Source organism: Cricetulus griseus (assembly GCF_003668045.3).
Source record: "Cricetulus griseus strain 17A/GY chromosome 1 unlocalized genomic scaffold, alternate assembly CriGri-PICRH-1.0 chr1_1, whole genome shotgun sequence".
Classification (NCBI taxonomy): domain Eukaryota; kingdom Metazoa; phylum Chordata; class Mammalia; order Rodentia; family Cricetidae; genus Cricetulus; species Cricetulus griseus.
The window spans coordinates 111,767,870-111,791,934 of NW_023276807.1; positions in this window are offsets into that span (position 1 = coordinate 111,767,870).

The following is a 24,065-nucleotide window of genomic DNA, read 5'->3' on the forward strand; positions in this document are numbered from 1 at the left end:
ATTTGAGTAAGAGGAACACTCATCCATTGCTGATAGGAGTGGGAACTTGTACAGCCACTATGGAAATCAGTGTGACCGTACATCAGAAAGATGAAATTTATCTACCTCAAGATCCAGGTATACCAATCATAGGCATATACCCAAAAAATGCTTCATCCTAGTTCAGAAACACTTGCTCAACCATATTCATTGCTGTTCTATTCATAAAAGCCAGAAATTGGAAATATCCTAGATATCATCAATAGATGAATGGATAAAGAAAATGTGGTACATTTATGTACAATGGGATATTGTTCAGCTGTTAAAAAATGAATTTGCAGCCAAATTACATCAAATGGATGAAACTAGAAAAAAAACATGCTGAGTGATATAACTCAGACCCAGGAAGATAAATATGGCATATATTCATTTATATGTAGATGTTAGCTGTAACATCATTGATAAGCAAGCTACAATCCATAGAACCACAAAAGTTAAGTAGAAAGTATCTGACTCCATTTCTTAAATGATCCTGTGGACAACTTTGCAAGGTTATTGCTGAGATAATGCATGGGAAATATTTACATATTTCACTGACCTGACATTTCATAACTTCCTAATCAGGTATGATAGAACATTTATTACTGTTGAAAAGAATGTTTAAGTATAACCTACATGTGCAAAGTTTATGCAGGTGTTTAAATATAGTTACCAGATCCTTTCATATAAGATTAAGATATTCTTTGAAATTTTAATTAAAATAGTATTACATCACTTTTCCCCTTCCCTTTCCTCCTTTCAACTCCTCCCTTTACCTCCCACTGTGAAACTGAAAGCCTTTTTCTTTATTATTGCTAAAGTTACATTTATATATTTATATATATAAATTTAAAAAGGTCTACTTTTTAAAGTCAAACCTTCCAAAGAAATCTAGAAATTCTGAGCAGAACTAGTCTTGACACTATTCAGAATGGCACAGAACACAACTTGGACTATCACTCAAGGGATAGGGTCAGAAATTTAACTCTGCTGTGAAACTGCAGGGGCCATGTCATTTTGTACCTGCTAGAGTCAGGCAGACCCACAGCCAGCATTTGTAAAAGCAATTTTGTAAGGGCCACTTTCACTATCAGTTAAGTCCTTTTGAATCTTCTTTTTTTTTTTTTTTTCTTTTTTTTCCCAGGAAATCCCCCAAAGAATGTACAAAATTCTGCAGATTTGGAGATTTGTTTTAATTCTAATTTTCCCTCAAGCCATGCAATCTAAAAAATGTAACATTCCTTTTGAAGTGGGACCGGCATGTGTGTATTAACTCTAGCATGACTAAAATGGACAGTCCAGATAGGCATAATGGTATACTCTTTTAATTCCAGCACTTGCGAGGTAGAGTCAGGCAGAGTTCTGAGGTTGTCTCTGACTCTTTTGCCTGCTTTCAGGACCCTTGTCTGCCTAATAGTTTGCCTCATCCAACCTTGATATGAGGGTATGTGCCTAGTCTTATTACAACTTCATATGCTATGTTTGGTTGATAACCCTAGGAGGCCTATCTTTTCTGAAAGGAAATGGGAGTGGATCTGAGGGAGGTGCAGGGGTGGAAGGAGTGAAAAGAGGGGAAAACTGTGGTTAGTATTAATATATGAGCGATTAATTAATTAATTTAACAAATAGCCTTGTCTAAATAGTTCTAGGCCAATCAGGGTTACATAGTAAGACACTGTCTCAAAAGATAAAACAACTTTAGCTGGATTGCTGAGGTGTTCTTTGAAATCAAGTATGACTAACAATTTACATTTGCAACTGTGAAGAGACCAGTCAAGTACACCTTGGTTATTATTAACTGGGAGATGCCTGGGGCAGGAAATGGGCATGACTAAAAGTAGGTATTTGAATTCTGGAATTTGATAATAGGATTGCCTAACCATGTGACTATAATAAAAAACATAAAATATACATGCTAATAAGGGAAAATTTTAGGATATTCAGAAAAATGGGGAAAGTTGTAAAAAGGGTTGGCTGTTCTTTATAAATTAAGTGAATCAACTAGGGGAGAAAATCAGGAAAAAAAGATAAGGAATATCCCCAGGGAAATAAAATAATATTCAACAAATTTGGTGAGGGGTAAATTATGGCACAAGTTAGCAACTCAGACCTAGTTGATGAAATAAAATGACCATGTCTAGAATATTCTAGAAGAATATGTACCATGTTGTAAACTCATTATTTCTGAGATTAGAGGTGGTTTATGTTTTCTTTTTTGCTTCTCTAAGGGAGGGAGAAGAAAAGAAACTAGCAAACAATCTAAGGGCAAGCAAGAGTATTGAACACACAAGTTTCGGTTTAAATTTTAAACTAAGTGCAAGTGAAACTGCCAGCAAAGTTCACATGGAGACCAGTGCCTGGTGTCTGAAGAGAGTCACCCACGGCAAGCAAGGCTGTTCTTGTCCCAGCCTTTAGTGCTCCCTCCTGATTGTCCTCCTTGCTTCCACTTCCATTTAGAAAACACAGGGATTGACCTCCTGATGCAAGTGGCACACAAAGCCTGCTGCACTGATAACCCTCTGATAAAGTCAGCCAAGTGCTTCTCTTTGCCTCCAGATTTCTCAGTTCTTTGATGAGTGAGTTTGGGGTTCATTAGTTTTTTTCTACTGATACGAACGAAATCATACCCATCCAAGCAGGGGAAATGCGATGCTTGCAGATTCCCTGCCATGTGTTAAGTATGTTTCTGGTGGTATCGATATGCTATGTGGATGTAACACCTAGCAAGGGGCACAGGAACTAAGTCTTGGGGTCTGTCTCTGTCAGAAATAGCCAGGCAAGCGGGCCAGATAATGTCAACTGACTGGGGATCAGTAGGACCAGGCATGAGTGCCATTCTGTCTGACGCCCGAGAATCAAGGTAACTCTATACAGCTTTCCCCCACCCTTTGTTCCTACAAGGTTCTGTAGCCAGCTAATTATCAAACTGAACCATAGGCTTCTGGAACAGCACCTAGGAAATCAAATTGATCATCTGCCAAATGACTCCTTTACTAAATTGCCAGTGCTCCGTTCTGACCTCCTCCATGGAGGAAGAAGCCCCCCTCCCCAACCCTCCTGCACACATTCACTCCATGTGCTAGAAACCATAATATGAGTGAGAAAGTGGGAGGGGTGGGAGTGGGAGCAAGCCTTTTTCCCTCACTGGTCTTCCAACCAGGAATAGCTCCCCTGCCTTCCCCCTCCCCCAGCCCTGCAGTTGGTCCCATTATCGCTTCCACCCTAGCTAATTATAGTCACTGATTACCTAACATCAAGTCCTACTGTCACCTGCTTTGGCCTGACAGATTATGCCATCTGGGCCACGTGGCCAGGGTGCGGGAAGCATGAGAGGTCACAGAGAGGGGTAAACAGCACTAAATGGGAAGAAATGTGTTTATAGCCCCGACAGCTGACTGGGCCATTAGAGGGGCTTTAGCTGCAGTGCTGCCAGCTGAAGCCTCTCTCCAGGGGCCTCACCACCCAGCGCTATTAGCTAATGGGATGTGACTGCATGTTGCTGCTCAGGTTCCAATCTTGGCCATGCAATGGGACTGCACCCTCTCCTAAAAAGGAAAAGAAGAATGACCTAGGAGAAAGCCACGGCTTGCAGTTTCACCCACATCAGAATACGCCTGGGGAGTAAATGGTCAATAGTCTGAGAATGCAGGTCCGATTGCCACGTCCACTGCTAATTGGTATTGTTTTCAATATATTCATGAAGCCCATTTATGAAACTAAGTAGATTCTCCGTGGTGACTCCAATTTATTAACAACTTTTCTTAACAGCAGCGCCTATGTCTGATGTTCACGTGCCCGAGTGTGACCTGGAAATCGTATTAAGATGCAGGTTTTTAATTTGTAGGTTTGGGGTGGGAAGTGACGCAGGTTTTCTCTTTATAAGGAACTCCCAGAGGAAGCTGGCTTCCTTTGAGTATCCACAAAGTAGTCAGTGAATGGAATTCAATGACTAAATTAACATTAGGCAGAAAACCTACAGACCAGTATTTCTAAATCTATGCAGAATAGAACACTCCCAGACAGTCGAATCGACTCTGCTTAGTGCCCCTGGGAACTCAGTGCCCAGGATTAGCAAACTGCAAGAGAAAATGCCTCCAGTGGCCAGCTCCAACTTAGATGTGAACAGTTTGCATTCCACTGAAAGTTTGGTGCTCTATGACCTAAATTATTATGGCAAATCTTACTGAAGATTCTACGCTACCCTTATTGCTTAACCAGCCCATTAACTTCTTGATTTGCAAAATGCCTTCTCAGCCAGGCCTATTCATATGAAGACACACACACACACACACACACACACACACCAGCTTGAGAAAGCCTTCAAGAGTAAAGAAATGCCCTTATGACATGCTGTCATAAAATACAGGCATGTGGGCACTTGGCTTCCTTGGATAGCTTCTAGCTTTCCCCTCCTCCTAGGTTGAAGAGGAAGTAGAAATAGCTGAGGAAAAAGGCAGACAAGAACCCCTCAGAGGTGAGGAGCTAAGGACTGAATATGTAGGAGGTCAGAAAGGAGGCTTAATGTAAAAGACTGGTAGTATATGAAAAAGAGATCTTCAAGACTGACTTGCTTCGAGTGTTACAGAAAAAAACGGTTTGCCATCCAGCAACCCAAAAGTGAGTTTACATGACAGCAAGAAGTAGACTATGTGAACATTATGTAGAAAGCTAAAATGGAAGACAAAGGTACCATGTGATCACATTTTGTGTTTTCAGATGTATTTATGTACCCATGTGTTCATGTAATGGCACATCCTTTTAGGGGACTGACTATATATAATATTAGAGATTAAGTGTGTAGACATTGGGAACTGGGGGAGGGCAGCTTCATGGAAGAGCTCTTGCTTCATGAGTATGAGAGCTGCAGTTGGAATCACAGAGCCCACATACAGTGCTTTGGCAAGGTGCCCCATGTGTAATCCTAATTCATTTAAGCCTGAGTCAGGGCATTCCAGGGGAAAGCTGGCTGGCTGGACTAGCTGAGTCCATGAGCTCCTGGCTCAGTAACAGAACTTGACTCAGTATATAAGGTGGAAAGTAATCAGGAAAGATACCCAATAATAGCCTCTGTGGCCCCACATACAAACAGCATCCATCATAACACACATTCTAACGTGTATATACAAACACACAGATATACATGCATGAGTGAGTGCCAGTTCAGTCCCTTCAAAGCTTCTTCAAAGCTCATGAGGATTACATGAGATGATGCTTTCAAAGCACCTAGCACATTGGTTCAAAGCACTCACCAATAGGAGCTGTTATAATACAGGGGGAAAGCCTGGGAAGAATCACAAACTATTTCTTCTTCACGGGCTTGGGTATTTATTCTGACTTATCTGACATTACTGGGTTATTTGACTGTCTCCCTAAAGGGCAAGGAATCATCATTTTGCTATATGCATCTCTGTATAATGAGACAATACCATAACCAACTGACTACCCTACTTAGTAAACAGTACCTAAAACATTTTTCCTGGAAAACTTGGCATGCAGTACCACTCTATCAGGCCCATAGTATTCACGGCCACCACTCTAACAAAAAGAACATTTGTTGAAAATAGAATATGCATCCTTGAAGCCAACCAATCAAAATGTGTACACATAGTTCTTAGGGTACACAGCTGAGCAAACAGTGGGTGCCTCTGTGTTCATTGGAAGAAGTCGTTGTTTCTTCCAACTGGAGGAGCCCCAAGCAAGCAAAACAGAGGCTGTGTTCCAGTTCCCACTCACTCATCTGAGGGTCCTGTGCTGGGCACATATCCCACCATGGTCACTGGTAGCCATGATAGCAGGGTGACAGACAGGATACATGCCTCTCTAACAGAGAACTGTGTTAAACTGTCACACGTAGTAAGTAGTGACATAAAATGTGGAGTTGGTGAATGAATGCATGAATAAATGGATTGATGGATGTTACACAGTGACTATTTTTTCTCAGACTGACTTTGGATTTAGTCAAGTCACCCTCTGTGTTTCCCTAATGTTCCTCCTGGTGTCCTTTGAATCCTCATATAGAAAGTTCTCATTTTATTTCTCTGTGGCTACGGGTTATTGAGGACTGTAGCTTGTTTCACCAAGTTGATTTCCTGATGTGCAGGATTCCACAGCAGATGAAACTTGGCCCTGGGAAAGCTTTTATGTAAAATCTCTTTTCTGCTTTGGCTGAGAAGCTCCCAGCATGCCTCTGTCTCTTTCTCATGCTTTCAAGTGAAGACTTAATATAGCCTCTACTTCAGGCAGGCAGAAGCAGTGATTACTGGCAGCCTCACTTGGGTGTCTCATCAAGAGGATGGTGACGAGCAAGATCTGACCAGTGTTACCCAAAGTACTTCAGTAGGTGCTCTACTATCCTGCTGCACAAGGGTTTCTGTAAGGCAGATCAAATAAACCCTACACCTGTTACACTTACCTGGTAAATGAGGCCATTCCACCAAGGGTTCCAGGCTCTTGACCCTGGCCTAGAGATGTGTAAGTACTACATATAGGCTTATAGCCATGCAGAAAACTTCACTAAAAACCCTCTGAGGTCTATAGATGCCAGGACACTGCAAGTATCATTGCAAGATATGACTAAATGCTGTGGGCCTGTCCTTTTCTTTGCAACCTCACAGTATTGTCTCTGGCCTCATAAATCTACTATTAGAAAAATCTTTCCCGATGGGAATTCTATACCCACTCTTGTTGAACCTTCCCTGGATTTCTTCCCTCACCTCCAATAACATTGGAACCAGACCACCTCTCTGCTGGAATGTCATCAGCACCTCTCAGACTGTCCTGTCACATCTTCCCAGCTAGACATAAGATCTATCAATGAGAAAGAAGTTATTTTATTCATCTATTTCCATATAATATGGCAAACAAAATTCTCAGGCTTTGGAGTCACAGGCCTCATTCTCCTTCTCTGCCGGTAACTATCTGGACTAAAGTAAGTTTCCTTTCTTTCCAAATCTTAAGTTTTCTGTCTTTAACATGTATGTGTGTGTGTGTGTGTGGGGGGGGTAATATCTATGACCTATCTCTGAGATGTATTGATGATCCAAGGGGAATAACTATAAAGTGTCTAGCACATGAAACACAGCCTCTATACTGATACTATCATGAGGGAATAGAGGAAGCATCTAGAGAAGCACAGTGGCTCCCTGGTGGCTGCAGCTTGGTCTGTGAGGGGAGGCTAGGTAGAGACAGGGCTAGAGGGCTCATCCTGTTTGAGGTGATCAAAGGCTTCCAGTACCATGCCGAGGAGTCTAGGCAGGACTGAGGACAAAAGCATCCGCCAGGAGGTATTGATCAGGAGAGACTGAGCTGATTGACATCTTAGAGACTTCTATACTGCTGTGAGAACAAAGGGACATCATAAAAGTGAAGTTAGGGGCGATTGTAGTCATCTGGCCCTTCAAGGTCTCAGGGGCAGGGATTTATTTCACTGATGTTTCAAGGTAAAAGAGACATAGTCCTTGCCCTTGGGAAGTTCATGGTTTACTGGGGCCCATTTCTTAATAAAGAGATCTGAGAAGGTGGAAGGAAGGAGAATAATGGTGCAAAAGATGTGTGTCCCAGAAGCTAAAGAAAGCAGTGGTGTCTGCATTTGGTGGGAAGGAGGCGCAGGAAGCCCCAGAGAAGACAAGGGCTGTGAGGCCCCCTCCTCCCATCTGGCCCAAGTGTAACTTCCTGGACATCCTAATGCCGGCCAATGGCACCATATGCAGTGAACAAGAAGGATGCAAGACTCCTTCTTAAGGCCAGGACGCCTGATGTTTCACAAGTCTCTAAGCCCTTCTCACGCAATTGCTGAGCCCTACCACCTACCGTCCTTTGCATCATCATGGCAGGGTGGGCAATTGTGTGATTTCCTTTTCTTTTTATCTATCCATGGATAGATAAAACCTGTTTTAAAAGTTTCTTGGAGAACCTTTTTTTTTTTTTTTTTTTTTGAGACAACAGGATCTCTGAAATGAACTGGAATTTAATGTCATTCCATTAACATTTCAGAAAATGCCAGCAAGAAGCTCCAACCAATAATTACATACAAGAGGGAACAAATTGGGTGTGTTTGTCTTACACAGGTCCACCAGACCCCCCTCCCAAATGCTTCAGAGTAGATTGTGTCATCAAAAACTATTTGAAATTATCCTGTCCCCACTATTATGGATTCAAATGACATTTACATTTGGCCAAATGGTCTCTAATTGAGCCGCCCATTAAGTGACTGCATGTAGAAGCAGTCATGACATGAAATCTCATTTGCAAGCAGAAGACAGGAAGGGGGTGATTAGTTCTAGAAGGTGAGAAGCTCACAAGTCCTCCTCTAGCTCTTTTAGAAAGGGGTGCAGAGGCCAGTGATGGACCTGTTCTTGTTCACAGTGCCAGCAATAACCCCATCCTTGCCCACTTTGCTCGCAAAAGCCCACCATTCCATGTAACTTCACAGATCACTGTCTCATGAGCTACTGTGCTCACTTCACAGCTGGGACAACTAAAGTCATAATTCAAATGACTCACCAAAATCATGTGACAAGCACAGGAAATGGCCACGTTCAAGCCAGCACTTCCTACCCCCAATCCTGGGGCACCCACCACATCATAGGACCTTTAGTAGTGACAGTACAGAGGGATAGATTTGGCAATGGAGACATATATGTAAATGTGGCCAGCACATCTCCAGATATGAAAATGACCACAAAAAGAGGAGGTGACTTGAAGCAGACCTCTCACATGGAGCCCACAGAAAGGCTATAGGGAATGATTGGATGCACAGTCACTGACAGAGTCCAAGTAATGGCATATCCTATACTGCTTAGAAAATAATGACAAGAAGAATGGCTGTACATGGCAGCAAGTCACCAGAGTTTGTCTGAATCCATAGATGCAGAGTCAGCAGACATGGAGGGCCAGCTGTTTTGTTTTTTGAAGGAGTTCCTAAGGTGACACTGAGAATGCTCCGGCTGTTTGAGTTGTCAGATTCAAAGCAAGAAAGAGGTGTTCAGCTCAGAGCGGCAGCTTGAGGGCCCTGTGAAGCACACAGACCCAAACCAATCTTGTCCCACCCAGAAGTGTGCTGATGAAGGGGCCTGCTAGTGCAGTCTGTGAGAGAGAATTTGAGAACAATGGAAGACTCCACTAACACCTGAGTGCTCCAGACTTCCTCAGTTGGACTTGGGATGAAATATAAAGGCTTAAAAGTTTTTACAATACCCGGTCAAGTCCAGCACTAGCTCCTTCCTCAACCTTACCACTTGTCACCCATCAGACCTCCACATAGATCCACTGACACCCAACACACATCTCCCCAGCTGTCCACATCATAAACTGCTTCCTCACTTCCTCTGCTATGGCTCATGCTCTTGTTTTCAATATGTTCTTTGTCCAGGTTTCACTTCCTTCCTCCTACCCCAATCCTTTACCTCCTAGTGGCTCTTCAAGTATCAGCCTATATAGTGGGAAATTACCAATACGGAGTCAGGTAGAAATATAAGGGTATTTAATAGGGAAAAGCCTTACTTACAGAGCGACCTAGCCAGCCGGCGTGGCAGCAGTCTGTACACAAGTCCAAAAAGAGAGACCTAAAGCGAAAACCCAGTCACCCTAAGTCCCCTGACCAAGCCCTCACAAGCCCCTAAGTAGGCATGGCTACAGCTTCCCCTACAAGCCTACAGGTCACTTTCTGGGGCACTAGCTTAGTGCACCTCTGCCCTTCCTTGGCTAGGTTTGCCTGCCTTCGTCTCCCACCTCTGTCTGCATTTCCCCAGCTCTTTCTGTAATTGCTTCATTCTCATTCTGTCCTCACCACCTGGCAATTACTGAGTAGAAACAGCAACTGCTCTCATATTCACTATGGTAACCTCAAGCCAGGCACTGTAGTATATTGTCGAATGATGGAATAGATAATTTTTTAATTAAGTTAGCCAGTGGTAAACTCTACTAAACAAAACAAAAGAAGGACTTGCTCCTTTACAGGTGTTAAGTTCAGTTGGCTTGAGCACCACTAAGATCCCAGCTGGACAATACCTCTCTGTGTTCTGACATATTAGCACAGTAGACTCAAGATTCTGCTGGAAAAAGCAAGTGAGCAAGCATCCTATTTACAGAAGTCTGTCTTAAAGAGGCTTATTTCTATCTGGGTGTGATCCAAGGTACTGAGGGCTTTAAATAATTGGGAAAGACATTATCTTTGGAAGCTAAAATCCAACCCTTGAATACCTTGGTTCTTGCCAAATATCTCCCATAACCCACATTAAGTGGATTATCCTGTCCTTAATCACATGCTAAATGCCTGCATCTGTGGCTGGCATCAGCTGAGTGTGCGGCAGCTGCAGTCACCACTGAATCCCCCCCCCCCATCCTCTGCTATCACAGCAAAAGGCAATGGGTGAAGAGCTCCAAGCAGTGGGTGGGAATCAAGACCATAAAGGTTAAGGTCTCCAGGCAGTCATCCATTCAGCACAAGTTAATGGTCAAGTGTATCCTAGGTGCGAAAGAGAGAAGTCAGACACCTCTCATTCTTCCAAGTAACTCTACAGAAAACAGTACTTACAGAGCTAAAAGTTCCTTACATTTGCTGGCACTCAGACTTGATGTGAACTTGAGGCTCCAATTCGGGAGGCCTGGGGTAGGGGCTGAGAAACCCATGTTCTGATATTCTTTTGATTAAGGTTGCTGCTGCTAGTTCAAGGACCACAGTCTGTACATAGTGCATCTCACTGTAATACACACAGGGACAATGAAAACCTTATTACCTTACTCGGTTGCTTCCTACAATGACGGTGGGAGTAATTGCAAAAGGACTTACTGACCCTCTATTTACCCAATGGTATCTTAACTGTTAAATTCTGGGTTCCTTTATGTAAACCCCAAATCCCCAATTTAATCTCCTTACACTTCACATCTGATCACAGCCATGACTGACTTCTACCTCTGCACACAGACCTGGTGTTGACCAAGTGTTCTCTCAAGCTGAAGATCGTGCACACTGACGGCCATAACTGCTTCTCTGGGATTGGTCTTTCTTGATCTTCAAGATATTTGTGACTCCCAGCACAATGGTCTGAGAGGCATACTGAATGTACTAACCAGCAAGTTTTGAGAATACCAGAGTGCTTATCACCAGGGAATCTGAGCTAGCCATCTAAGTATTTGTCATGCGTGCCACCTATCCAGTGTGTCCCCACGCAAGTGATGCACAGACAACAGAGCACTGTATCAAGGGAAATGAAGGAGAATTGCACTTGGTGAGTATCTACTGTGAGCAGGACATTGTACAGAATTTTCCTTGAGCTCTCATATAGAAGATTCAGGGTAGGTTAAGGTTTTTTGCTCCTGGGCCTTAAAAGATGGTTCATGGTTAAGAACATTTTTTTTGTACAATCATGACCTGAGTTGGGATCCTAGAACCCAAGTTGGGCATCCAGAAAACACCTGTTACTCCAATTCTGAGAAATCTGACATTTCCTTTTGACCTCCATATGCACACAGGCATGAACACCTTCACATTACAGGTGTGCTTATATGCACATGAGTACCCATATATGCATAAATAGATCTTTGAAAACTACCTTCACTCCTGTGTGCTTGTATTCATTTATCATTAGTTAAGGACTAAATATGCTTTAGACAGTGAGTAGCTATAGATGTGGCATATAACCTTTCACATTCAGGGGTCCTGGTGAACAATAAATATCACACTGAAAAATCACTCAACTAGGAAGTTCTACCATAAGGAAAGAAAGTCATCTTCTCTCCAGCCTAAATCCCTCATTTTCAACCCAATGAATTCTTCAGATCTTCAGCTCATCATCTAGAGCACATGGTAATAATATAAGTATTATGACTCACTTGGTGTGTAACAGACCTAATAGGCAATCTTCCTAACATGTTAAGAGAAATCTGATAAGAGGAAACTTCATCTTATACTTGCAGGAAAATGGCCCTGATAGCTGTTGGAGACAGACTGGTGAGCATTTTCCATCTAAAGATGCCCTAAGAAACTGCTTGGTGCAGAGAAAGCAGACAGCCTCCACCTTGGAGAGACTGAGTTAATTGGAAAGAGAACACAGTTATTGCATCCAGTAAGATTTGGAAGCAACACAATAGTTACGTCTGAGGTCAGGAATGCAGCCTTGCTAGAATGCTGCAGGGCTACCAGGGTGTAGGTAGGTGGGGTAGCTCCAAAGTACCTCCCTCATGCTCGAGTCACACCATGTTATTATGACCAGTGTTTCTCTGCACTGATAGCCTGCCATGTGATTATGGCTTTATGGTTTCAGGCCCACAATCATAAGGGATGGGTCACTTGGGCCCTTAGGTAAACAGATGCTCCTGGTAAACACTTCCCTTAGCAACTGCCCAGCTGAGATTAGCCCTGGGTTCTTGAAGCCACCAAACCAGACTCAGTATGGGTACATTGTGGACCTATATTGTCAGAAGTGCTAAAGACAACTGAGATAGTAAGGAGGTCACTGGGCTAGGTCATGAGCACCCTGGTAAGCAAAGGGTGCAGTAAAGTCTGGGAGGAAGAATTGAATAGCTGGCAACTTACCTAAGAGGAGGAAAGAAATCTTGTCGGGTTGGCATGCACATCGATGCATATCCTGAGCTGGGAAATCCCATAATTTGAGGCCGAGGTTGGTATTTTGGAGGAAGATATAGGTAATGTGGGGATCAATATTCCTTTGAATGCTTGTATTTGAGAAACATTCCAGTTCTCAATGTAGAAATCAGAGGTGGCCAATGGCCATACACAATGTATATATGTATTGTAGCCAGAGACATAAAGCATGTCTATTACTGGGACTTGAAGACCTGGAACTTGATGTGCTCACCAAGACAAGACTGAAAGAGAAGAAAAGAAGATATAGGACCAAACTAGGGGCCCTCTGACATCATGAGATAGACAAAAAAGAGGAGAAAAATCCCAAATGGAAAGGGCCTGTGAGATGAGCACAAAAGAGAACCTGGTTTGGGAAAGTCAGGGGCCCAGGTGGGAGTCAGCTTGGGGGTATGAAAAAGGAACACACACTCACTAAAGACGTAGACAAGTGTGCCCAGCAGGCAGATAGCGCAGAGAAATTGAGGACAAATAAATGACCATAGAGTTTATATCTCTAGCATCTATGCTGATGGATAGAGTACATAGAGTACATAGAGTAGATGATAGAATTTGGATTAATTAACTAAAGGATGTAGTTGAAGAATGAGAAATGTAGAGCATTTTCTTTCTAGGTTGCATCTTCTTATTCTCCTCTCCTGGCTCCATGACAGACATTCAGGTATCAATAATTAGTCTTTGTCTCTCTGTCTCTCTCTCTTCCTCTCTCCTTCCCTTCCTCCTTTTTCCCTGCCCCTTCTCTCTATCTCTATCTCATTCTCTAGCTCTCTCTTTCCCTTCCTCTCCCTCCCTCCCCCTTCTCTCTCTATCCTGAAATAGTGTCTCATTATATATATTTTGACTGACTTGGAACTCAGTATGTTGTCCTTAGACTCAGGACATTCTTCCCATTTTGTCCTCTAAGTGGTAGGATTACAGAAGCACACTACACCCTGTTTTGTTGTTGTTCTTGTTGTTGTTTTTCCTTTTTAAATCCAGACTCAGTCTTGGAATTCCTCAACCTAGCAAGATGGCCAGTGCTACTAAGTGGCTGGACTGTTCAGGCACAACCAAGCCTCTTCTGTCCTGAAATGCACAAAGTGAGCAATCAGAGGTACTCAAAACTGTTGTGTCACTGAAGCAGCTTCAGGGGGAGATTCAGACACTGCCAAGATCCTCCAGAGGGAGTTGCTCCTTTAATTAGAGTTTAAGCCAGACAATCTTTGAAGCAACCCAGACAGGGTTCTCACTCTTTCCTAAACTGTACCTGTAACAAGCATAGAGAGGAAACGCCTACCTGGTATATGATTAACACCAGTGAACTAAGTCCTCCCCTAACACTTCCTCCTCTGCATTTCTCCTCCCTCTTATCTTTATTGGCTCCCTGAAATGCCTTTTCTGCAAAGGCAGGCTCTGTTCTAAATCTCTGTCTATGAACACAATTACCACGTCTGCTTCTTCCACAAGGTAAAAATGAATCACAAGATGCAAGATATTAACTTATCCACACAGGCACCCTGTTTTCATCACTAAATGATGCAATCCCCTCACATAAAATAAAAGATGACAGCTTTATTCTTCAGTCCAAAGTACTTAGCATTATGGAGAGACATCTGCTGCAGACAAAATTTGGGTCTTTGGAACATTAATGCTTTGAAATGTATTCTTCACCACCTGGAGGCTCGTGAGTCCATTTCTGGATATTTCCACCTTGTGCTGTCTTGCAAACTATGGAGAACTCAGTTCACAGTGGAGCAAGTAGCAAGTTCTGTGGTCTAGATTCTTACATCCACACTGTAAGGGAAAAGGCCGAGATTTGACCATCAAGGGCCTCTCTGTATCCTCTGTCATCATTATCTGTCCTTCCATAAACATGTCCTATGCTAGGTCCCACAATCATTTTGGGAATAGAATTCACTAAAGGAATAAGGGTTTTGGTTTCTTTTCTCACTCAGGGCTCATAAATGGACTTCAGAAGTGCTGTGTATTCTTCCAAGGTCATCATAAAATACTGTGTGTGAGGGTTTTTTATTATTTAATTCATTTATTTATTTTTCATCTAGAATGCAGTTTCTCCTCCTTTTCCCCTTATTCCCTGAGTATATGAGTTTTATAATGTTCATCAAACTCTGAATCAAAAAGATCAATAGAAATATAATACTGGCATCTCACAGGCCTTTTCCTTTGTCCATATTCACATGAAAATATCACTAAGAACTGTCAGATATTCTGCCTGGTTTCAGTTTTGTCCCCAGCTTTGCTAGTCCAAATCCTATCTCCTCCATCATCGACCTCTGTTCAAGCAACCTTCATCTTATCAGATAACTGAGAACGGTCTCCCAACTGCCTCCCATGGTGCACTTGTCCTCCTACAATCTGCTTGCCACAAAGCAGCCAGCTCACATTTTCAGATCTCTAATCTGATCATTTTGACATTTTGCTTAAAACCCTTTAATGACTTCCCACAGCTCGCCGTGTAATCACAAGCCATAAGTATTCACATGCACATCTGCAGCCACAGTACATTATTCTCTACTGTTCCTTTTGTCTGATGAACCCTGTTACATCCAACTCTCTCTCCACCTTCAAATTCTCCATTTCATCACCCAACCCTGCCCTTGTCCACACTCTGTATTTCCAAGTTTACCAAGCTATACTGTAATGGTAATTTCAAACTATCCTTTTCCCTAACTCTCCTAACCCTGTCAAATCCCATATCTGTAAAACAGTATGCTTTATGAACTTCTACAGTTGCTATCCAAGTCAAAACTATGCATTATGTATGATCCATTGATTAACACTTATCATTTATCCTTTAGCAAAACTAATTGTCATTATAACTTTAGGGTTTAATAGAACAGTAGCCACAGGGGCAATTGGGGCTGGATAACTACTTAGCAAACAAGTGAATGATCAAACAGGCAAGTAAATATGTGGCCAACGATGTAATAGAGGAGAGGGTGAAGCTCTCTGAGAGTGCAGGAGCATTTTCTCAGCACATCAGGCAGAAAGGGGGACATCTCAATCATCTTAAGGGGCTAGTTCAGAGACTATGATGTACCACATGAAAGCAGTGGGCACTGACTAAGTGCATGACACAGCAGCTCACTCTGCATGGAGAGCATGGGGAGGCCCCAGGAGGACTTGACTTTTGACATCAGTCATAAAGGAAAACCTGAAAGTACTCAGATCAAACAGAGAAAGAGACAAGCACAGAATCTTTCAAGCACAAGAAAAGGTGAGTCCAGCCACTAAAGAGAGGAGAAGCTCTATGGGGTGATAGGAGGTTGAATGGAACAGACATTGTGCTGTTTCTTGTATTTCTCTTCAGGGAGGGGAGAGCTGCTGAGCCCAGAAGGACAAGCATCCCCAGGTGTCAGTCTTCAGAAGTGACAACTGTACATGACCTCACTCGATGTCATACTATTATAAGGGCAGTCCATCCACAAGGAATAGCTAAGATGGAGGTGGTGGTCACTTGAATATTTGTGTGTAACGGGGACATTTCTGGGTGGAGATGGCAAAGTCCACCATGGGTCCTATATCACTGTAGCTTTGTGTCTGTGTCTTATCAACAATAAAGCCTGTTGACTTCAACAATAAAGGCTCAGTGTCAACTTCTTAGTGAACTAGACTGCCAACCTGTGATAGGCCACCAAAGAGGATTTGGGCAGAGGTATCCACCCATGGAATACTGACTTAAGGAAACAGAATGAGGGATGGTAAGAATGTAAAGAGGAACTTAGGTTAACTCCGAGAGAGAGAGAGAGAGAGAGAGAGAGAGAGAGAGAGAGAGAGAGAGAGAGAGAGAGAGAGAGATGCTTGCATGGCTTACAGTGAGAACATGGAGAATAAGACCACTTTCTAAGCATTCTCAGGTAAGTGAGCATCAGATAGTGACTATAATGTTCAGGCAGCATCAAAACAGATAATTACTCAGCCAAGAATCATACCAAAGGAATGACATAAAATATTAAAACTTGAGTCTTTCTGCCTGATATAACCAGTCATCAAACTTGCCAAAGAACCTTCTTATGTAAAACACATGAAGCTTCAAAGAAGCCAACACAGATACAAATTTGAAAGAAGGGGAGCAAAATTCATTCACAATGAAGAAGAATGGGGCAGAAATATAACTCATTTAAAAAATGTTTATCTAATGTAGTCTATATGTGAGCCCCTGCAGGAGAGGCTGGGAAAACAGTGGTAAATAAAGCTTTGCAGATACCATGTCAAGAAGCAAGCATGTGTTTGCTGATTTTTCTCTTCAGATAAATAGTGTTGCTGAGTTCAATATGGTCTTACACATCCTCACTATTCAAATGCCTTTCAATGGCATTTGATGTTGTGTGTTACTTCTGAACTGGTTATCCTGAATAGTTATAACCATTCAGGTTTTTCTCATTTACCACACATAAGATAAAGAGTAGACAGCTGTACTGATTGATGCTGCTCTGACCTCTCACTAATCATGTGACCTTGAGTAAATTATGTATCTGTCCAATGGGGACAATTATACCAATTTCTAGGTATGCACTGTGACACTGTGTATTAGCTAGTATACCACAGTGACATAGAAACCTGTATTCCATGTGAATTTAGCTATGCTAAATAAGGGTGAGGAGGAATGTAAAGAAGTAATTGCCTAAAGACATGACCAGTACTGGCTATGTCATTTGGGGGACTTAGAGGAAAAATGAAATTGAGAGGGCCCTCATTCAAATATTAAAATTTTCAAGGGGAATAGGGCAGAGTCCTGGGAATAGCACAGGGACCTTGAGTGTGAAGCCTTTTGCAACTACCTGCTTAGGGTGAACACCAGGATGCTAGCCTTGAGTCTAACTTCCCTGTTCTCATATCTCAATGGATGTTGTTTCCCCAGCATCTCCAGAGTGATGAGCATGAGCTATGGCTAGCAGGGCCATAGAAATAAGCCATATACTTGCTCCCTGTGTAATTGAATGTTATAGCTTAGCCACTGAACAACTTCTTTTTCTTTGAATAAAATTATATATAAAGTTCTTTGACTTCAGATGTTTCAGAGATGGGGGTGGGGAGAGGGAGAGATAGAGAAAGAAAGATTCTCTCTCCATGTACTAACTTCCTCAACACAAAAGGAGGTGGCTACAATTCACAGATGTCATTTCTCGTTGGCCTCTGGGAAAGGGAGTCAAGTTTCTGCCAGAGTCTGAACTCCATCCAAGATATGTCCACACTGCACTGTAGATATTACCACCTTTATTACACCTGGAGCAAGGAAGATATTTGTTCAAAATTACCCAGCAAATAAGTAATAGGTCCAAGATTCAGGCTTGAGCCTTTGGGCCTCACTCATCCAATAATACCTTAATAAATGTGTGTTTCTTTTTTCTTCTGCAAGAATTTCCCCAACCCTTTGAAATGAAAAAATTGTTTAGTGAACAGAAAAACCTGCTTTTCTGCACCCTGGTAGGGGTGAAGGCTGCCTAATTCAGTTCAGGCATGTCAGGCTAGAGGCAGAACAACACATGAGCTTGTGTGTCTGACTTACGCTTCAGGAGTTCTAATTGCCATATAGTGAAAACTTAGGGCTGACAATACTAGATTGCAGCCAGCCAAATGTGAGTCTGTATGGAGGGAATGTTATGAGGGGGAAAATAAAGGTCATATTAGAGTGAGTGATAGATATAATTAATGTTACTGTCAACGAAAAGCTCAGTCACTGAGAGACAAATGAATCAGCAATGGGCTTGATGTTGAAACTAAATGGCATGTTGCTCAAATACCTACTTGTTTTGCAAAAAGATAAAGGAACTTCTTGATCAATGCATACAAAATGTCACTTGAGATCACTATGCAACATGTTGGGGGAAGCAGTTTTCATCTCTCTCTCTCTCTCTCTCTCTCTCTCTCTCTATCTCTCTTCTATCTCTCTCTCTCTCTCTGTGTGTGTGTGTGTGTGTGTGTGTGCATGCATGCTTCCCCCTCATATATCTAACTTTTGTCATTCCCACTGAAGAGTTTTTGAAGCCTTCCAAGTTCCCCTTCCTATCATCACCCTCTCTAGAGTCATCTCAAAATTCTAACCCATCATTCCAGAGGCAATCCTACCTAGGTGACGAGTCTGTCCTGTCTCCAAATAAGAAATTCAGGTTATGAAAGGGCATGGTTTGGGTGGTGGATGATAAGTGTCATGTTGCCAACATTTATTCAGGAATGTCTCTCCTAAGTTGCTTCTCACAAGTCCATTCCACTTGATTTAATTGGTCTTATTCCCTTCTTCGGAGAGTGAATAGGGCCCTGTGCGTCTAGTTTGGGTTTCAGCATAATACAGGATACTAGTTTTCCTAGCCCTAGAAAGTTCAAAGTATCTGATGCACCACAAAATAGACACACCAGCCTACCCAGACCCAAACTGTGGTATCTATGAAAGTCTCATTTCTGTCTTACAATTGTTTATATCTGCCCCTCCTTATGTGCTCAGCATATTGTTTTTAAGAAAGTAGGTCCTCAATGAATACTAACTAATTCCTAATCTATCAGGAATGCTTAGGATGATCACTGATTTGTCATTTTGCCTGGCAGTTGGTGCTTCTTGGAAACAGAGTCAAACTGATTATTTGATAACACGAGTGATCATCTTACCAGACTGCAGGAAGAGTGCAAGAAGAAATATGTTCTGGATTAACACAGATGCTGCTCTGTTAAGTTATTTAAGAATTAAAAATGATGTAGGAGGTGCAATTGATGGGGCAACAAAAATGAAAGGACAACTCTGTGGATCTGTTTCCTGTTGACTAAAATTCATCTGGCTCATTTTGCTGAACTGGAGCTATTAATCTTGACTTTTGGAAATGTATGCCAATAATAATAAAGTACTGCCTTTTGGTAAATTACAATGTGCTGTGTGTTTGCTGAGCTTTTGCAGATATTATCACATTAAATCTTCTCAACAGTCTCACAAGAAAGAAATTGTCATTGTTGTTATTATTATAATATTACCACTCTGTATCCCTCTTTGGAGATGAGGCCTCAGAGAGGCATGATAATTTGCCTAAAGTTGCAAAGCAAGTCATTCGGAGAATTAGATTTAAATCCAGACATGTACCTCCTAAGCCAATGCTTAAAATAAGCTTGGCTCAATAAGATAAATAGAAGTTACTTGGATTATGGAAGGATCCCCCTGTTAAATAATGCCTAACCTGTTCATTCTGTAAAGGATGAAAATTATATTTGAAGACAAAGACAAGATGAAATGTTAGGTCTTAAAACATCACAGCAGATGTAAATTCATACAAACAATTTTATATCCAACTGCTAACAAAGCTTTTTTTTGTTAATAACAGCATGTGCTACCCAATTCACTCAGCTAAAGTTATAACCCAATAGTTGTTAATATTTTCACATGCTATATGTCCAATACCATAAGTGAATTGAAGAGCACTTCCATCATCTCAACAAGGAACGCTATATCCAGATCCACATTTTGGGCACAAAACATTGCACTAGGGCTCAGCACCGCAGTCTCACTAACATGCTGATCTGACATTGAACGAGGTGGGCCTTTAATTTGCCATCCTCCTTATTCAAACTACCATATGTCTGGAATTACAGGCCTGAGTCATCAGGCCAGGCCAGATATCTATTAATGGTTCTACACAATACACAGTTTCTGCCATTGACTTCTTTTACTTACCATCAGGTATGGTTTTCTGTTTGTTTGTTTGTTTGTTTCTTTGTTTTAATATATTGAGGTTACATCACTCAAGGAAGCAACAAGGGCTGACTAAGAAGAGGACATTTCTCAAGTTTCCATTAGTCTGAAAACAGAAACTATTCAAAACGAAAATGAAACCTAAGTTAAAGCAAAGTTCTTTGTATGCGTTAAGGGACGAGGTGTATCTCTCCCCCATACAGGAAAATTAATGCATTTAGATTCTGAACCTAATAATCTCAGATATAAGTTTATGTGAAGATACAGATTTTACATAAGTAAGTTAGTTAAAAAATAGAGCATTAAAGAGGGCTCTAACCCAATAAAACTGGTCTTATAAGAATTAAAAACTTAGATACACACACACACACACACACACACACACACACACACACACACACACACACTGACACACTGGGATATTCTTTCTAGCAAGCCTTGGAGAAAAGTAATCCTGGTACTATTTCCTATGTTCAGCTTTTTAAAATTTAATATTGAAAATTCTTCATGTTGTCACTAAATGTTATCAAAATCTGAATAAACATAATAAAACAATCACAGATTCTAAAGAAAGACTGCCAATACAGACTCCAATTACTGCATGTCACTCCACTGCCTAATCTACTCCTGGTATTTCTAAGTATCTTTTCATGGTTTTTCAAGAATGTTCACAAGTCCATTGGCTCTGGACACCACATTTTCCTCCTTTATAAATGTGTCCATGACTTTGTCAAACTGTAATCTCTTGAAACATTTTTCTATGCAGAGATTTTTGCCAATATACATGCAAAAAATGCTCCCTTCAAACATCTAATGGAAATGATCAATTCCATAATAGTCAAAGACAATCTTTCCCACAAAAGAATTGGAATTTTCAAACCAAAAATCCATTTTCAGGAAAAGTACTTAAAGCTTGAAATACATCCTAGATAAATATATCACTATGATTATCTGTTGGTGTTTAACCCTAAACAAGAATAGGAAAATGGCTTAGTTCTTATTCTCCCAGTCCTCTGAGTAAACCCAACTCAGTTTATGGACTCTTACAGACGGACTTTCTTATGACTGTTGACAATGGTGGTTGGGTAACCCTGACTTCAAAGTTATCTTAGACTTAAGCCCAAGATGAGTCTCTCAAGTGGTAGTTGATGTCAGAAGTTGAATGCAAGCAAACCATGTATGTATGTGTATAGCTATGCTCGTGTGTGTGTGTGTGTGTGTGTGTGTGTGTGTGTGTGTATGTATGTGTGTGTGTGTTTGCATAAAGAAAGAATTGGGAGATTGGGAGACAGTATTAAAATATTAATTGCGCTCATCTTTGGATGATAAAATTAGCCACATATTTATAACTTCTCCTACATTTTAAAATGTTTCTGATGGGTATTATGCTTACACTCAGACGCTCAGATTCAGGAGGAGGAAGAGAAAGAAGAGGAAGAGAAGTGTTTGTGCGAATACCAGACATTTTGGTCAAATTCTAAAATACAAATATGGTAAGACTGTTTTTGTTTTTAACGTTGTTTTTGGTTTTTGTGTTTGCTTGTTTGTTTTTGTTGTTGCTTTGTTTATTGTTTTCTAAGGATAATAAGGATGGAATCTATAGCATTTCTGAGTTTGAAATGACCACTCATGGGTTTCTTTCATTCACTTACTGCTGTCAAGTAGATGTGGTGACCAGAAAGGTACCCACTTTTGAGTCATTCCCTTGCTGTCAAGCTCCCTTAAGCCCTCTTATTTCTCTTCTTGATTTCCCACAGAACAATACATCTCTATCAACCCTTTTGGCCTCTCCCCATTTATGTTAAAGGACATAAGGTATTTCTATCTTCAGCATACCACACATTCCTTTGAGACATCACTGACACTTGTCCATGCCTCGGTTCATTCTGATTCATTGGCTACCAATACCAGTTGCCAAGCAGTTGTCTGTTGACAATGCAACATCTCCATCATACTGTCATTAAAGTAACTGAACTCAGATAGGCCTCAAACTTGGCTAGTGTCAAATGGTGAGCTAGAATCTGTGTTCCTTCTTTCCTGAGTACCTCTATGGCTTCCAGAAAATTCCGAGAAGGGCCATACTCCATGGAACATGTAGACAGCCAGTTATGAGGAACCAGATGCATCCACCTGCTCATGAGATTATACAAAGGTTCACTGAAGAGCCTTCTCTGTAACTGAATTTCCTTAAGAAGCTCTTCTCAGTACTGTGGTCTCAGGAAGAAGGACATAGGTGAGTTTTCAGCTGGAAGAGGCAACAGTATGAACACAGATTGGAAACAGTGGAGAAGAAAGTATTAGACTCTGGGTTAAGCAGGGCTGAATTTAAATTTCTAATTATGAAATGTCTTGGATAAATCACTTCCCTTTGCTGAGTCTTAATTCCTCTTCTGTTAAATGAGCATTTTAACTCTATATGACAGGAGCAAACTAAACCACCTATTAAGAAGACAGCTGTATTTAATTGATATTTTTGACAATGACATAGTGCCCTGGTTGTCCACAAATACAAGATCACTGCGACAATTTTAATCTACCCCTTACTGAACCTACTATCCCTGTTTCTTTTTAGAATTAGACTTCTCCTGGAATTGTTAAGGAACCACTGTTGAAGAGGCTGTGGTGGGGAACTCTCCACTTTATATATTCCTGCCTACTTGTGACCTGCTTACATATTCTCTTCCCCCTTTCTGAAATCCATGTCTGCTAAACTTTCTTAAAGGAGACATTCAAATAGAACACTATTTCAAGAGATAGCACCTTAATCAGGATGTCAATTAGTAGTTGTAGTTACCCAATGAATGGCACCATTGACAGGACATAGATGTATTTATTATTAACATTCCTGAAAGAAATAATACTTGGGCTGAATTGAAAGGAAGGTAGCATTAGGGTCTAGGTACTGGTTAACCTACAATGGAACATAGTTTATATTCTGCAGAAAGAGAGCATTCTGGGATGAGAAAGGTAACATGATGACAAGCAATGTCTAATGATTTCCAACAGTGGTTTTTTGTCTCTCTTGGTTCAGTACCTCCACTTTTTGCCATGCAATTCTGAAGTGTCTCCTTACAATGAGCTACCATGTTTAAATGGGATAACAGAGACATTCAGCAAATCTCAGAGTGCAAAGCCATTCAAGATGCCTCTCCCATTACATTTTCCAGCATTCCATTAACCAAAGAAAATTGCATGGCCAAGTCCACTCTCAAAGAGATGGATACAAAAGTGGCATGTGTACAGCTGCTCCTAAGAGCCAGCATATTTGTATATAGTGACCCAGAAAAGAAGGAGATGAAACCCATAGTAGTGCCATATTCTACAAGGTCCTGTTTTCCTTTCCAGTCAACGTCTTCCCTCCTGAATAATAGCAACTGAATAAAGCATCATAGGTGGAGAATGCCTATTATTTCTGCCTGTATCTCATTGTGTCTTGAACAGATCACTGCCTCCTATTTGCCCTCTTCTGTTTTTCCTGGGTAGCTGAAGTCATTTTAATGTTATTAAGAATTTGGTGAAGATTCAGTGAGCACAGTGTCCTCACCAATGACTTCAGTGGCTCCCATGACTCACCAATAAATCCCAAACTCTATCTAATCTACCTGGACACTTTATAGTCCCCAGAGTATATTCTGTCATATAGTGGGAATATTTCTTCAGAAATACTACAATGACTAGTCAGTTCTGAACTTCAGATGAGGAACTGTAGTTATCCAGTGTCTATCAGCCAGGCAAGCTCATAGTGGGTACTTGACTTAGTGTTCAGATAAG